Genomic DNA, 16,138 nt, shown 5'->3' on the forward strand with positions numbered 1-16,138 from the left:
ATTGAAATTCCGTGTGGCTAGGGCCTCCCGTCGGGTAGACCGTTCGCCTCGTGCAAGTCTTTCGAGCTGACGCCACTTCGGCGACTTGCGTGCCGATGGTGATGAACTGATGATAAGGACAACACAACACCCAGTAGCTGAGCGGAGAAAACCTCTGACCCAGCCGGGAATCGAATCCGGGCCGTTAGGTTATGACATGCCGTCACGCTGACCACTGAGCTATCAGGGGCGGACAATACACTAATAAAAGATGTACTGAGGTGGACGTACGTCTTTAAAAAGCTACGACATATGTGATGTTATTTCTATTTACCGTATTAATCATCCCCAAGTTGGCACAACACATACTTTCAGCGCAGAGACAGTGCATACAGCGGAATGGGAGTCAGGAAAGGAATCCGCACAGAAAGTTGGCGCAGTGCGGGAGACAAGCCCATCGCAGCTGCCACTGGGGGCGGGCAGGACAGGACAAATGGCTCTTGTCAGGTCGACGTAGCAGCCGCCGCCGCCTCTGCTGTCTGGCGGTCCCAGCTCATTCTTCCCGGCAGACCAGCAACGAGGCATCAGGCAGATGTTTCCTGTGCGCGGCGGCGCTGCCTCTCCATCAGTACGTGTCGTGTCCTGTGATTTACACTTGTGAATCGGCGTGGGAAACATACGGGATGATTCAGCTGTCCCTACCGCCGCCATTTTATCCAACCCGCTATATTATAGGCGGTCTTCATACCACGCTCGGAATTTTCGTACTCTTCAGCTCGCTAAGTGCAAACTCTTAGTCCTCCAGAAAAAAAATTTAATGTGGTTAAATTTTGTACGGAGATACATTTTCGCTGGAGGTCCAGGCTTTCGAATTACTCAAGTAAAACCTACCAAAGCGTCCTTCAAACGCACCTCCACCCCACACTCATCGCTCATCAGTCACGAATTCTAATGTGTTGTTCGATGTACTCCCCCCTACCACTGTGCAAAATTTTCGACTAAGCGAACTATTCCTGAAAATGGTTCAAATGGCTCTAAGCAGTATGGAACTTAACATCTGGGGTCATCAGTCCCCTAGACTTAGAGCTACGTAAACCTAACGAACCTGAGGACATCACACACATCCTTGCCCGAGGCAGGATTCGAACATGCGACAGTAGCAGCCGCGTGGTTCCGCACTGAAGTGCCTAGAATCGCTCGGCCACCGCGGCCGGCAGTTATTCCTGATATTCGACTGTCTGTATTGATTGGGCTATTACGTCACCAGCAGAGTCAGCTACTTCGATAACATTACTAATTTAAACATGCCCGTGAGACTATTGATCGACAAACGACTTATGGAAACTTTATGCTAAAGCTAATTACGCTGGCCGGCCGTTGTGGCCGAGCGGTTGTAGGCGCTTCAGTCTGGAACCGTGCAACCGCTACGGTCGCAGGTTAGAATCCTGCCTCGGGCATGGATGTGCGTGATGTCCTTAGGTTAGTTAGGTATATGTAGTCTAAGTTCTAGGGGACTGATGACCTCAGATGTTAAGTCCCATGGTGCTAAGAGCCATTTGAATTTAATTACGCTGACAATTCGACAGCAAAGTACTATCGTAATGAGAAGGCCTGTCGAATACAACGAAGCAATTGTTTAGTTTATGTTGTTAAAATCACAAAACTGTTAGGTAAAATTTACACAAACGTCAGTTTTATAATTAGCAAGTGATCGACTAAGTCGGTGGCCTAATAAGGCCAGTCAATGAAGAACAAGAAAGGTCGAAAGTGGGAAATAGTTCGTGCTGTCACCAATATTTGTATAGTGGTAGGAGGAAGTACTATGAACAGTATACTAGAAACCCTGACCGGTGGGGGCTGAGTATGGGAGTAGGCTACGTTTGAAGATCACTTTTCCATCTTTCTCTTAAGTAATTCGAAAATTACGGCCTCTAGCCAAAAGGTAACCCAGTACAAAAATTTAACTATATTAAATTTCCCACAAAAATGTCTTTTTCATTTTCTGTGTAACACTAATAGTTAGCGCGTAGCGAGCGAAAGAATACGAAAACTCGAACGTGTTTTATGAAGGCCAGGTTTAGTATTGCGGGTTGCATAAAAGGACAGCGATACGGGCAGCTGAATCGTCCCGTATACCAATACTTCGGCTTGCGGACAAAATTGTCCTTTAGGCGCGAAGTGATGTAGAATAAGAACAGCTTCTGCCTAGAAAGGGCAGCTTACGCAGCACAAACTGTAGGTAAACGAGAAAGAAAGTAGAGAAGACAATAGCGAAAAATTGTTTTCTTGTGGTCTTTGGCCAGAAGACATAAGTGATGCATCTCTCTGCACTAGTCTATCCTGTGGAAGTCTCTTCATGTCTGCATATCTACTGCAGCCTACATGCACTTCATTCTGCTTACTGTAGTCAAGCAACAGTCTTCTACAGTTTTCACTCCTACACTTCCCTTCATTAGCAAATTAATTATTCCCCGTAGCTTCCCGATGTGCCTTTTCAAACTACCGCTGCTTTTCGTCAGGTTGGGATGTATGTTTCTTTCCTCAAGATTCAATTCAATTCTTCATGATTATATTTGTGTACAAAATTTAAAGACGAAAGTAACTTAACTTGGTTCGTGCTTACAAAGAACTGTTACGGTATAGTACAGAAGGTTTTTGAAAAAACACGTAATGAATCGACTTAGTGACTTTTTTATTTAAAGGCAATGATTACACTGAATTCAACGCGATTTATAATGGTGCACTGAACATGACAAAAGGCGAGACATTGTTCCTATTAGCGTGTGTGATCACCACTCACGGGCCGGCCTATGTGGCCGAGTAGTTCCAGGAGCTCCAGTCCGGAACCGCGCTGCTACTACGGTCGCAGGTTCGAATCCAGCATCGGGCATGGACGTGTGATGTCCTTAGGTTAGTTAGGTTTGAGTAGTTCTAAGTCTAGGGGACTGATGATCGCAGATGTTAAGTCCCATAGTGCTCAGAGCCATTTGAACCATTCTGAACCACTCACGGCAGGGTAGACTCTGCAGCCTGCTCCACCGGTCGCCACGTTGTTGGTAAGGACTTCTTGTGGCAGGGGATTCCTCTCTTTCACCAGCGTGGTTGACAACTGCTATTTGTTTATTAGTGCATGTGGACTTGTTTTATTACTTCTCTCCAACGCATCCCACAAGTACTCAATGGGATTTAAGTCGCGGGAACGGGCAGACCAGTTCATTCGCCAAATATCCTCTCGTTCCAAGAGCTTCTCTGTTCGACGTGGTCGCGCGCCATCATGCATAAAATGAAGTTAGGATCGAATGCAGTGTCACAATAACGCCCACCGGTGTGCATAACTTCTTCAGAGATTTGGAGGCCAGTACGCCCATCTAACAATATGCCTACCCACACCATAAGACCTGGACCGTGAAAACGACCGTGTTTGACAGCGGCCCTGGGTGTATTTCGGGTTCCCATCTCTCGCCGTATAAGGGTAATTCCAATATCACTACTCAGACTGAACCTGCACTCATCCTACAAGATCACAGGAAACAACCCCTTGTTGGTCCAATGCCTAAGTTATTCGGATAATTGTAAACGGTGTCGCTAACGTGCGGGTGTCAAAGGAACACAATATACTGGTCGTCTGGCAAAATGACCATCACCATGAAATCTCCGTGGCACTGTGAAGTTTCATGTTGCGTAACTTGCAGCCCTGTGAAATTTGGTTGAAATGGAACCCTATCTGACATGGGTCCCTTCTAATTGCACAATTCGGAAGTTGGGGCCGACAAAGTCAGTTTTTCACATACCATAACCTTACGAGGTATTTATAATTATTGTAGAGTCCAGTCTCTTAACCACAGTCCTACGATTCTGTCTCTCATGAGGAGGCAAACTGTGCAACGTACCTTCACAATTTATTTCTAATTTGTTACCATTTTATAGGAAACTATACAGTAATTTACAAGTGACTTTCAAGATTCGTTAAGAGAGTTAAATCTAACATATGTAGTTGTTTTATATAATTATATACACTTTTGATGAAAGGTATCTGGATACATATTATTAGACATTAATATGGGTGTGTCCATCCTTCGCCTTTATTATGACTTGTACACTTTCATTGGAGTGTATGAATGTGTGTTTGTGGACGTATACTTCCTCATGAAAAAGCTAATCATTCACTTAGATTACTTTTCAAGACAATACAATGTAGCATTGGGTTTAATAAACTTCAAAAGGAACCATTCATAATGGGTACCAAAATAACATTAACTTTGAAAATGTGCATAACTTAGTTTCGAATACTACTATCGCAAATCGGTTCATTAAAGATTTATGTGTGCTTGTACTTTAATCACCTAGGAAGCAGGTATTCTTGGCAGTAATAGTTACACAATATTGTAGTGTGGTCCTACAAAAGTATATTTTATAATAAAGTAAGGATACCTTGGCAAAAGCCTACGCAACTTCACTTTCGTGGTTTTGACTTTTAGATAATTAAGGTTTTCAGTTTCCGACTGATTGATCTTTAAATTTTTGTAATGAAACTACCTACCTTAACAATTTCACTTGGAGTAGTCCATAAGCAAAGAATCTAATTTTACTCTTACTTTAACTTTTGTTACTCCTTTTCCTTTCGACAAAAAATCGATTTTAAACACATGAATGCCTGAATTGTTATTTAAATCAGGATACTCGGTTTTAGTAGCACTTAGGTGAGGACCCTGCGTAGGTTCGTGATCAGGATTGAAGTTTGGTTTCGAACACGAACTGACGTTTTATGTGATTATTATTGAAACAGCATACCAATTAACTGACCCATGCCACTGAATGTATGAAGTCTGTGAAGCACTGGCGAAGATTACTGGCAGGCGAAATCGCAGCTAACTGTACTCACGACTCTTGATTTGCGAATGCTCTATAAAATCTCTTGTTGGCGTGGGATTTTCAACATATTACAGCCATTACATTAGTCCGTGACTACCAAATAATAGCCATATTCACATCCGAAGCAAGTCCCTTTTAATGTAGCTTCCAATTGCCTCTCTTAGCACCGTCGAGGTGTACCGTGCTAAGGCTAGCCACACACTGCGTGCCGTTCACACAAAGTAGCCGCTCAGTTCGACCGCCAGACCCACCTTTTACATCGCGCCATGCCACTTTCGTTGCGGAGGGACTTACCTACATCGTTTACATATTGCAAATACAACTGTCCTAAGCATTAACCAGCTTTCACCAAACATACATTTTTCATAAACATATTCATATTAAAATAATTTAAAATTTCAAGATATTCTTTTGCTTTTTTCATACATACACTACAAAACTCTAATTTTATTTCCATACATCAAGGAGTTCAAACAACACAGAATGCACACTTCATAAATTGCAGTTACACAGTTACTTAAAATAAACCTATTCATAATAGACATGTGTTACAAATTTTTAGTATATCCTAGTAAGATGCAGTTCTGGACTCTCTCATGTTGGTATGGTGCCCTGAACTATAGTTCAAGTCAACCTTTTGACATCGTAGGCTTTCCCAGCATGAAATATATCTTGATGCAAAAGTCCTAAAATCAATATGACTCGATACTTTGGCGATTCATCTGTCCGCCATTTTCACGAGAACTTTCCTGTTGCTGAGCCCCGCTGAAAACCGATGCCAAGGCTCCATATCGGCGTCCTATATACTACAAACATGCGTACCGTACACGGCGCATGCGCCGCCCACCAGAGTTGCTGTCCTCCAAGACTAGGCTGGTGGCGCCACCCGTAGTATAATACCGGTGGCGATGATACATCCACTGAAGGACTTTTTTCAGAAGCTTGGGCTGGCCGCACCAAACAACGATGTTTTTAGATGCGGTATAACACAGGGTTCCACGTCCTCCTAAGAGAAAAATTCTTGTCTTTATTAACCAAACTGTGTGCCATCCTAATTTCAGTTGCCTCTTTGTAAGCACTGTTCTAAAAACCAGAAATACTGGCAATTATGCCATTCACCGTACCAACCCAATGGCGTTCTGAGGACTCGAGTACTCGGAGCGTACTCCATTTCTGACGTGGACAGTTTACATCAGGAACTTGCACATTTGGCGACTGTGTTTTAGGAGAATAGACACTCTGAGAAGCAGATTCGTCGGGCTTTGGTACTTGATCGTCTCCGAGGATGTACATGAAGAACAGCATATCCCCCTAGACTTTATTCATTATGTTGGGGCATATCGTTTAAGAGTGGAATAATTTTAAGGAAATTTAGCGTTAACAGGGTGTTCCGTCCAGGTTCCAAAATGAGAGCAGTGTGCGGCTATGTCACTGTTCGGAGGTAGTCCTTGTGTGCGGTGTATAACTGTCGCCGGTGTTCTGCTAGGGATGGTGCCACCAGCCCAGTCTTAGAGGGAAACAACTGCAGTGGGCGGCGCATACGCCGCGTACGGAAATGAAGTCTATATAGCACATATGGGATGAAGATTTGCAGCTTTGGAATCAGTTTTCAGCGGAACTCAGCAGCAACAGCGTTCTCCTGAAGACGGCAGACAGAACAATCGCCGAAACATGGAGTACTGCTAATTTTTGGATACGACAGCAACCCTGAGTGGGCTTTCATGAAATTCAACCTTGTTTATCGATATGACGATTCCTGTTACTGGTAGGCCTCCTATCTTGAGACTGGGATAAAGTCCACATTCTGAAGCTGTATAAGTAGTGGTTTCCTGTCATGAGGTGTTGTCTTTTGCAAAGCCATAATACACTGTGCTGAATGCGTTTATGCCACTTTTCCGTATGAAATGAATAGATTAATTTCTTTCTTCGCTGTCATCATTAATTCCATCAAGTCATAAGGACTTGTATTGTATAGGATTCACATTACAAATCCCGTAACTAATGCAAAGCACGTAGGAATTCGCTACCTGCATTTTTGGCTACTGAAAATAGATGATTCTTCAACTACAGTTACTTTCGCAGTATGAAGTACTGTTATTTTGTGGTACCGAAGCTTTTTCGGTATCTGAAACGCAGAACATTCATACCCACAGTTAAGTACATCATATATTTTAGAGCTACTTCTCGGTGACTGCAGAAAGTTTAACGAGGGACAGATGGTACTTCAGCCATGTTCTATTTCTCACTTGAAACAAAATTCTGTGTGTCACTAACGACAAGTCAGTAGAATATGAAACCAACGAGTTCATACAAAAATGGATACATTATAAGTATTTCATGGTAGCAAAATACACGGTAAGACTGAGCAGCGAAAGATGATACTAAGTTTGAAAACATTGTGGTTGCTTGTACCTTCAACGGCCTACTGGGTTCAAATGGCTCTGAGCACTATGGGTTCAAAATGGCTCTGAGCACTATGGGACTTAACATCTGTGGTCATTAGTCTCCTAGAACTTAGAACTACTTAAACCTAACTAACCTAAAGACATCACACACATCCATGCCCGAGGCAGGATTCGAACCTGCGACCGGAGCGGTCACGCGGTACCAGACTGAAGCTCCTAGACCGCACTCAACGGCCTACTGTCAACATGGACCAGGAAATCTACTGCGTAGTTGGTTATTCTGATTTCAAAGCGCAACAGCCTGTTTTTGTGACAAACAATTTCCGAACGTCCTTCCAATAAACAAAAATATTTCGACGGCAGTTACTGACTAAGCCGCTGGCAAAACAAAAGATATTATAACAGACGATATTTCCATGTTCATCCTAAAGTCACTCCTTAGGTTATAAAAAAAGTATTTAATATTACAGAAGGACCCGATGCAAAGAGCATGCGCAGCCTAATAACCAAATTTCAGCGGACAGTTAGAGTGGTGATCATCTAGCGGGATATGTCGGCCCCAGGTAAACTGTAGTTACTCCTGAAACTGTCGCCACGGTTTCTGTAATTAACTGCAAAAATCCAAAGAAACCCGGCCGAAGAACTGAAGCTAACACAGGTTCAAGCACGCAGAAATTACTGAGGGAAAGCCTACGCATGTTTACATTCAAAGACCCTAGGGCGCACCTGTACGAGCTGTGCGACAGATGACTCTGACTCTGCGAAGCAGATACTCACAGTCATGGGTAATGAAGGATATGATATTGGCTGCATCTGGTTCACAGATGAAACACGCTTCCAGATGAATGGAGCTGTAAATAAAAAGAACTTTGCGGTTTTCGGGTTCCGACAATCCCTATTTCTGTGAAGCGAATCTGCTGTATTCCCCGAAAGTTACGGTTTGAGTAGAGTATGGAGCTGAGGCATTATTAACCTTTTCTTCATGCAAGAAATAATTGCTGGTGGACGTTTAAGCGCAATTTTGGAACAATTTGTCACCACAAAGCCAGCTTTGGAAGATCGACTAAGCACCGAGTGGTTCATGCAAGCTGCAGCTAGACCACATGTCACCGAACAAGTGCTTCGCTTTCCTGATGAATACTTTGTGAGTATAATCATTACGTTGGATTAATAGAAATTTCCTGGCACAGGGATGTATGGGCTTCCATATTAGCCCACTGTGACTCCCTGAGACGGCATTTGTGGCGCACTAAAAAATGGTTCAAATGGCTCTGAGCACTATGCGACTTAAATTCTGAGATCATCAGTCGCCTGGAACGTAGAACTAATTAAACCTAACTAACCTAAGGACATCACACACATCCATGCCCGAGGCAGGATTCGAACCTGCGACCGTAGCGCCTAGAACCGCACGGCCACTTCGGCCGGCTGTGGCGCATACTGAAAGACATTATGTACCGTAACCACGCCACAACACTGCATGAGCTTGAATCTACGATCTCTTTAGAATCTTCATCCATTTTCTCAGTGACTCTACAGGATGTAATCACAAATTTCATTGTTCGTCTGCCCCACCTCTGTACTGCGGGTGGTTAGCATTTCGAAAAGATTGTGATGTGGTTGCAAAGACTGCTTGCAAAGGACGAGTTTAATTTTGCACGTTGATACTGTAAGACCTGCACATCCTACAGTGCCATCGGTTGGTAGCTTTTCCCACTATTTCGAAATGTCTGTATAAAATTCTTATAGCTTTCACAGTAGACAAGGTCTTGTAGCACTGGTCTGTCGGTCTTAGCTTTCAAATATTTCAGTTGGAAATCAGGGACTCGTTCGCTGGACACCCTGTACGAGCATCGGTAGCACTTCTTCATCTTTGCAACTGTGAAACATCTATCTTACATGTGCTCATGGCTCCCAAAAACTGCATTTTTCGGCCAAAGGTTACTGAACAATTTTGTCTTTTTTCTCGTAATACAGATAGCAAACACATTTCAGTAGAAGAGGTGTGTTTCACACTAGCGAAGATTAACATCTGCCTCATAGATATTAAGGAACTCATTTTAGAGCCCATGTCTCCTGGACATTTTTACCTTCTCCATACTACCACCTCTCAAAAAATGAAACAATTTTCTTTATCATTTATATTTGGCATCTGCTCTTTCGGACATGTCCGAAAGGACAGACACAATTTTGGTGGTGGAGTGTATGAAACAGACGCTCAGAAAATTATGCGAGCATGTTGGTGGCAGATTCCTAGACTTGTACCATGGGGTGGTGGGTTTTTGGGTTCCACTAAATAGGTCAGGAGTCCATTACGCGCAGGAAGCGGCTGCACGGATAAAGGGGGCTGTGTGGCGTGGACTGGGCGGTTTTTTAGGTTATAGGGTCTCGGGGAAACACGAGAAGGATTTCAGTCTCAAGGGATGCAGGTCGCATACAGAAAGAACATAGATCTAAGAACCATAGCTGAATTGGAAAAATACCAGAACTCCAAGCATTAATTGAAAGCACTGATGTTCAAATCGTTATAGCCACTGAACGCTGGCTGAAGCAGGAGGCAAGTTGAGACATAATTTTTGCGAAGGCTCTAATGGTGTTCAGAAAGGATAGCTAAGTGCAGTTGACGATGTTGTGTTTGTTGCTATTAGAAGTTGCTGAAAGGTTTAAAGAAAACTTGTCTCTAATTTCAGACACATACCCGACTCACACAATTATAGTTGGTAGTGACTTCAATTTATCCTCGATATGTTGGCGAAAATACATGTTTCAACCCGGGGGTAGGCATAAAACATCATCCGAAATTGTGCTAAATGCATTCTCAGAAAATTATTTCGAGCGATTAGTTCATGACCTCACTTGAAGTGTAAACGGCTGTGAAAACACATTTGACCTCTTAGCAACAAATAATTCTGAGCTAGTAACGAGCATAAAATGGATACAAGAGGATTAATGCACACAGGGATTTTTTAGCAGGGCTGAATACCGTAAATCCCAAATCGTCCAAATATAAACGAAAAATATCTCTGTTCGGAAAAGTAGAAAAAAATTTCGCTTGACACTTTCCTGAGAGACAATCTCCACTCCTTCCCAATTAACAATGTAAGCACAGACCAGCTGTGGCCTGAATTCAGAGACATAGTATCGTCTCAGAATCTGAGAGATCTGTACCAAATAAATTAACAAACGACGGATCTGATCCCTCATGGTACACAAAACAAGTCAGAACACTGTTTCAGAAATAACTAAAACAGCATACTAAATTTAACAAACGGTAACCCCTCAAGATAGGCGATCTTCTACAGAAGCTCGAAATTTAGCTCGGAGTTCAATGTGAGATGCTTATAATACTTTCCTCAACGAAACTTTGTTTCGAAACTTGGCAGAAAATCCAGTGAGGTTCTGGTGGTATGTAAAGTTTGCTATCTGCAAGGCACAGTCAATCCCTTCTCTACGCTGTAGCAGTGGAAACACTATCGATAACAGTGCTGCTAAAGCAGAAGTAATAAACACGGCCTTCCGAAATTCCTTCATAAAATAAGACGAAGTAAACATTCCAGAAATCGAATTAAGAACAGCTGCCAACATGAGTAGCTTAGATGTACGTATCCTTAAAGTTGTGAAGCAATTTAAATCACTTAATGAAAGCAATATTCCGGTCCAGACTGTGTACCAGTGAGGTGCCTTTCAAAGTATACTGATACAATAGCTCCAAAGTTAACAATGATATACACCCGCTCGCTCGACGGAAGATCCGTACCCAGAGACTGGAAAGTTACACAGGTCAGAACAATATTCAATAAAGGAAATACACGTAATCCACTAAATTACAGGCCCATGTCATTAACGTCGATATGCAACAGTATTTTCGAACATATATTCTGTTCGAATAAATGAATTACCTTGAAGAGAACGGTCTATTGACATAAAATCAACACGGATTTGCAAAACATCGTTCTTGTGAAACACAAGTCTTTACTCATACGAAATGCTGAGTGCTATCGTCAATGGAATTCAAATTGACTCCGTATTTCTAGATTTCCAAAAGGTTTTTGACACCGTACCTCACAAGTGGCTTCTATTCACATTGCGTGCTTATGGAATATCGCCTCAGTTATACGACTGGATTCGTGAGTTACTCTCAGAGAGGTCACAGTTCGTAGTGACTGATGGAACCTCATCAGGTAAAAAAGAAATGATTTGAGGCGTTTGCCAAGGTAGTGTTATGGGCCCACTGCTGTTAGGAGACAACCTGAGCAGTAGTCTTACGTTGTTTACAGATAATGTTATCGTTTATCGTCTACTAAATTCATCAGAAGTCGAAAATCAACAGTAAAGCGCTTTAGATAAAATATATGTATTGTGGGAAAATTGGCAATTAATAGTATGTAGTGATAGTGTGAGGTCATGCATATGCGTGCTAAGAGGAAACCGTTATACTTCGGTTACACTATAAATCAATCAAATCTAAAGACCATAAATTCAACTAAATACCTAGGAATTACAATTATGAACAACTTAATTTGGAATGAATATATAGAAAATGTTGTGGGCAAGTCAAAGTAAAGACTGTATTTTATTGCTAAAACACTTAGAAGATCCAATAGATATTCTAAAGAGACTGCCTACACTACGCTTGTCCGCTCTATTTCGCAGTACTGTTGCACGGTGTGGGATCCTTACAAGATAGGGTTAACGTAGTACATCAAAAAAGTTTAAAGTAGGGCAGCGTGTTTTGTATTGTCGAGAAATAGGGGAGAGGATGTAACGGACAGGGTTTGGGGTAGACTTCAGTAAAACAAAGGCGTTTCTTGTCTCGGCGGGACCTTCTCACAAAATTTCGATCACCAGATTTCTCCTCCGAATGTGAAAATAATTTTTTTGGCGCCGATCTACATAGGGAGGACCGATCATCAAAATAAAATAAGAGAAATCAAAGCCCACACGGAAAGATAAAGGTGTTCGTTTTCTTCGCACTCTGTTCGAAAATGTAATAAAATAGAATTATTGTGGAGGCGGTTCGATGCAGCCTCTGTCAGGCACTTACATGTGATTTGCAGAGTATCCATGTAGATCTATATGCATCAGGTATAAGTAGGCTGTTTAGGTTTTTATGTTGGTAACGCCACGTAGCGCTCTGTATGAAAATCACTGGCTGTGCTGTGTGCAGTCTGTGGCTGGTTGGCATTGTTGGAATATTCGCTATTGTAGTGTTGGGGAGTTGGATGTGAGCCGCGAACAGTGGTGGATGTGGGGCGAGAGATGCAGATGGACGTGTGTCCATCAGAAAGAGTAAATTTGTAATACTGTATATCATGAACTGATATATATATATATATATATATATATATATATATATGATGGCTTTTGGATATTATTAAGGTAAATACATTGTTTGTTCTCTATCAAAATGGTTCATTTGCTAACTATGCCTATCTGTAGTTAGTGCCTTCAGTAGTAGAATCTTTTATTCAGCTGGCAGTATTGGCGCACGCTGTATTTCAGTAGTTTGAGTAACGAAGATTTTTGTGAGATAAGTGATTCATGAAAGGTATAGGTTATTGTTAGTAAAAAAAAAATTGTATGTCAGTTTAGTGTTGATCAGAATAAGTAAAGAGCGAAATGTCTGATGCGTTGAGTTCTGCTCAACTGTTTGAAAATCAAATAACGTAGAGGTTTTCCAGCACAGTAGAATATAAATTTTCATACGGGGATATTTCACAGGGATTATGCCCGAAAGAACAGACATAATCTTTGGTGCAGAAACGCACCAGGCTCGAACTCTTATAGGAATCGGTGAAACGCCGCGAGTAATAAGGATGATGGGTAAGAGGCTCTACATTCGTAGCGTGTGGATAACAATTGTGCTGGCAGGTTAAGGTAGTCCGAGCAGTTGCAATGACCGCTGTGTCCGGATGGCTTAGAGGTCAGAGCATCTGCCAAGTAACCAGGAGACCCCGGTTCGAATCTCGTTCCACAAAAACTATCAACTTTCCCCATTGATTTCAATCAATGACTGCTCGCAGCCAAACTCTGTCACTCCTTTGTGTCTTTTCGTTAACACTCTGTAGAGTATATGGAGATTATCTGATCATGCAGTGCTGAGTAACATGTTACACCACTCTTAACGTTTACCTGTTGCAGGTAAGCATCAGGCTGTTAGACTCTACTATAGTCTAAACGGTTCCTTCGTGTGGCAACTGCTCGTCTGTAAGCGGCAGGCAGACCAAATGAAACCGCACAGTGAGACGTTCGACGGCAGTGTCTGCTGTGGCAGCGGCAGTGGACGTCGGCAGCGGTCGCGTGGCGGCTGGCGCCAGTTTGTTCAACCCGCGGCGAGGCCTGGCGCGGCTCGGCGCCCCATAACTCAAACACTAGCGGCGGCCGGACTGCTAAGCCGCTGCTCGCAGCGCACGGCGCACGGCTTTCCGCCATTAGCGGCCGCTTCACAAACATCTGCCCAGCCGCGCCAGTTATCGCTGCAGCCGGAAGGCGGCTGGGCACCACCTATTCTGAGCTGTATAACGTGGTTTCATACAATGTCCGTAGGTAGCCTAGCAAGTAACAAGACCGTAAGATGAAAACAAATACCTCTTTAATACAGTATATTCGAGAAAAGTATTTGAACTTCATTATTAGGGACGAACTACCTTTTCTTACTTAACATACAGTGTAGAGGGACGATTAGTTTCGGCTAGCCGTTGACAACGAGGTAATTGGTTTTGTATCCCGGAAGATACAGACACTGTCCGTAACACAAGATGAACTAGGAACTAGAGTGCTGCAGAACGATGTTCGAGTTAAAGTAGACAATCCACAGAGAACGACTCAAAGTTAGAGTAGCTTGGGTTCGAATCTAAATTCAACAAATGCCGATGGATTAGTTGCAGAACGTAAGGGATATGTTCAGAGTTCTTCTTTTTCTTTCTTTTCTTTTTTATCTGTGTCGAAAACACAGCACGCGGTCCCTAAGTGCAGAAAATCTCTGACCCGGACGCGAATCGAACCCGGTCCCCTTCGGTTAGCAATCAGCCGCACTGACCGCGCAGGTACCGAGGCAGACTATGGTAAGAGTTCGTTCCTGCCAGTAAATAGATACGAACGACTTGGCAGGGTAAGTGGCAAGCCGACCGCAGCGAAACCAATAAACTGTATGAACATTCCGAATAAGTATCTACAGGGTGATTCCGTGACGATGTTACACACTTTCAAGGGCTATGTAGACGGGTAAATGTTCCAATTTGGGGCAAGGGCCCCTGTACCGGAAACGAGAGAGTCGAAAAATATAAAGGAAAATCTTTCGGATACCTCTGACGGTGGAATACATGAACCGGTATTTTTATTGTTGTTGTTGTTGTTACTGTTAAATTTGTAGGGTAGGCAACTTTCAGAGGTGGTAGTATGGACCAAAACAAGAAATTACGTCTAGTAAACATCAGCTCTACAATACATACCTTAAGAACAATGAGCACTTGTTAAACAGAGGAGATGTGCTGCACTGTAGCAAAGTTGAGTAAGTCATCTTAGCTCCTTGGGTATGCATTTTACAGCCCATGCTTACTGGAATTTTTTTCCTTGTTCTGGTCCATGCTACGCCAGTGATAGTTGCCTACCCTAAAATCTTAATAACAACAATACCGGTAAATGTATTCCACTGTCAGAGGTATCAGCACCGTTTTCGATTGTAACATTCCGCTCGTTCATTTCCGGTACGGGAAACCGTGCGTCAAATTGATACGTTTATCCTTCTATATCATCCTAGAAAGCTTGTAACATCATCACGGAATCACCTAGTATACACATACATTTACAGGTGCCAGCGCCTATAACTTTGGCAGTCTTTAGCGTCGATGGATCACTTTTCTGGACAGGTGCTCCTTTGCAAAATATTGTCTACTCAGTCTGCTATACAAATCCTACAAGTCTGTAACGGGATTATCTGAACACTCTGTACATCAAAGTGGTCTAATTTTTCCTTTATTGTTGTTTAAGTTTCTCACGAAGGGTTGGGCAAGCAGTAGATAAGTAAGTTAAATTTACACATATTTAATAATATGTAAAATTGACACAAGGAAACATTATTTTTACCACGTTTTTATGACGTCGCTTTAGTGTCTAACTGTTCGGTCTAAATTTTGCAATTTTATACTAACTTCTCGATGAGCTAGGAACTTGAAGCTGTAAACATAAGTCAGAACTGGGCGAAGAGGCAACATTAACTTACGTCGTTGTCTGTCTGACTCATTTAGCTCCCACAGGGTTCGGGACAGACGTGAAAAGGGTTAGTAATGCCTAATGTCTCAGCTGTCTTGGAGGACTGCTGTCTTGTGTGGGTGGTATCAGAATGCGTCCGAGTTGATATGGGAACAGTCGGACATGGCTCAGCAGTGTGAGGGGGGAAGAGGAGATGGACATCGTTTTTCTGTCTTCTGTCTGTTTGGTACAAAGTTTGCAGTTGTCTTTAAACGAACTTCCCGATGAGCCAGAGACTTGAAATTTTAAACATAGCTCAGAACTGGATGACAATGCAGTAATGACTCGCTTTCTTGTCTGGTGTGTGGCGATGGGTAATTCTGTTCCCCCTTTTCCTGTTCCAGTTGCGAGTGGTTAGCAGGAAGAACGACATGGTCTCTTCGTTAGATTTATGTAAAACTAAACAATATATTTGCTCAGTCAGTTGAAGAGAAACTGAAATAAACTTGAAATCTACCACATGTCTCTGATGTAATCTTATCAACATGTCTGAAATCGACTGAAAAATTTCACTCACACAAGACCAAAAAGCAGCAATAATTATGTAAATAAAAATGAATTTTCAATATAACACGTTTTTAAATCGGAGTAAAATGTATAAAATAATTTCTCCTCGCCCCATACAGAATCCT

This window comes from Schistocerca cancellata, chromosome 5 (genome assembly GCF_023864275.1).
Source record: "Schistocerca cancellata isolate TAMUIC-IGC-003103 chromosome 5, iqSchCanc2.1, whole genome shotgun sequence".
Taxonomy (NCBI): Eukaryota; Metazoa; Arthropoda; class Insecta; order Orthoptera; family Acrididae; genus Schistocerca; species Schistocerca cancellata.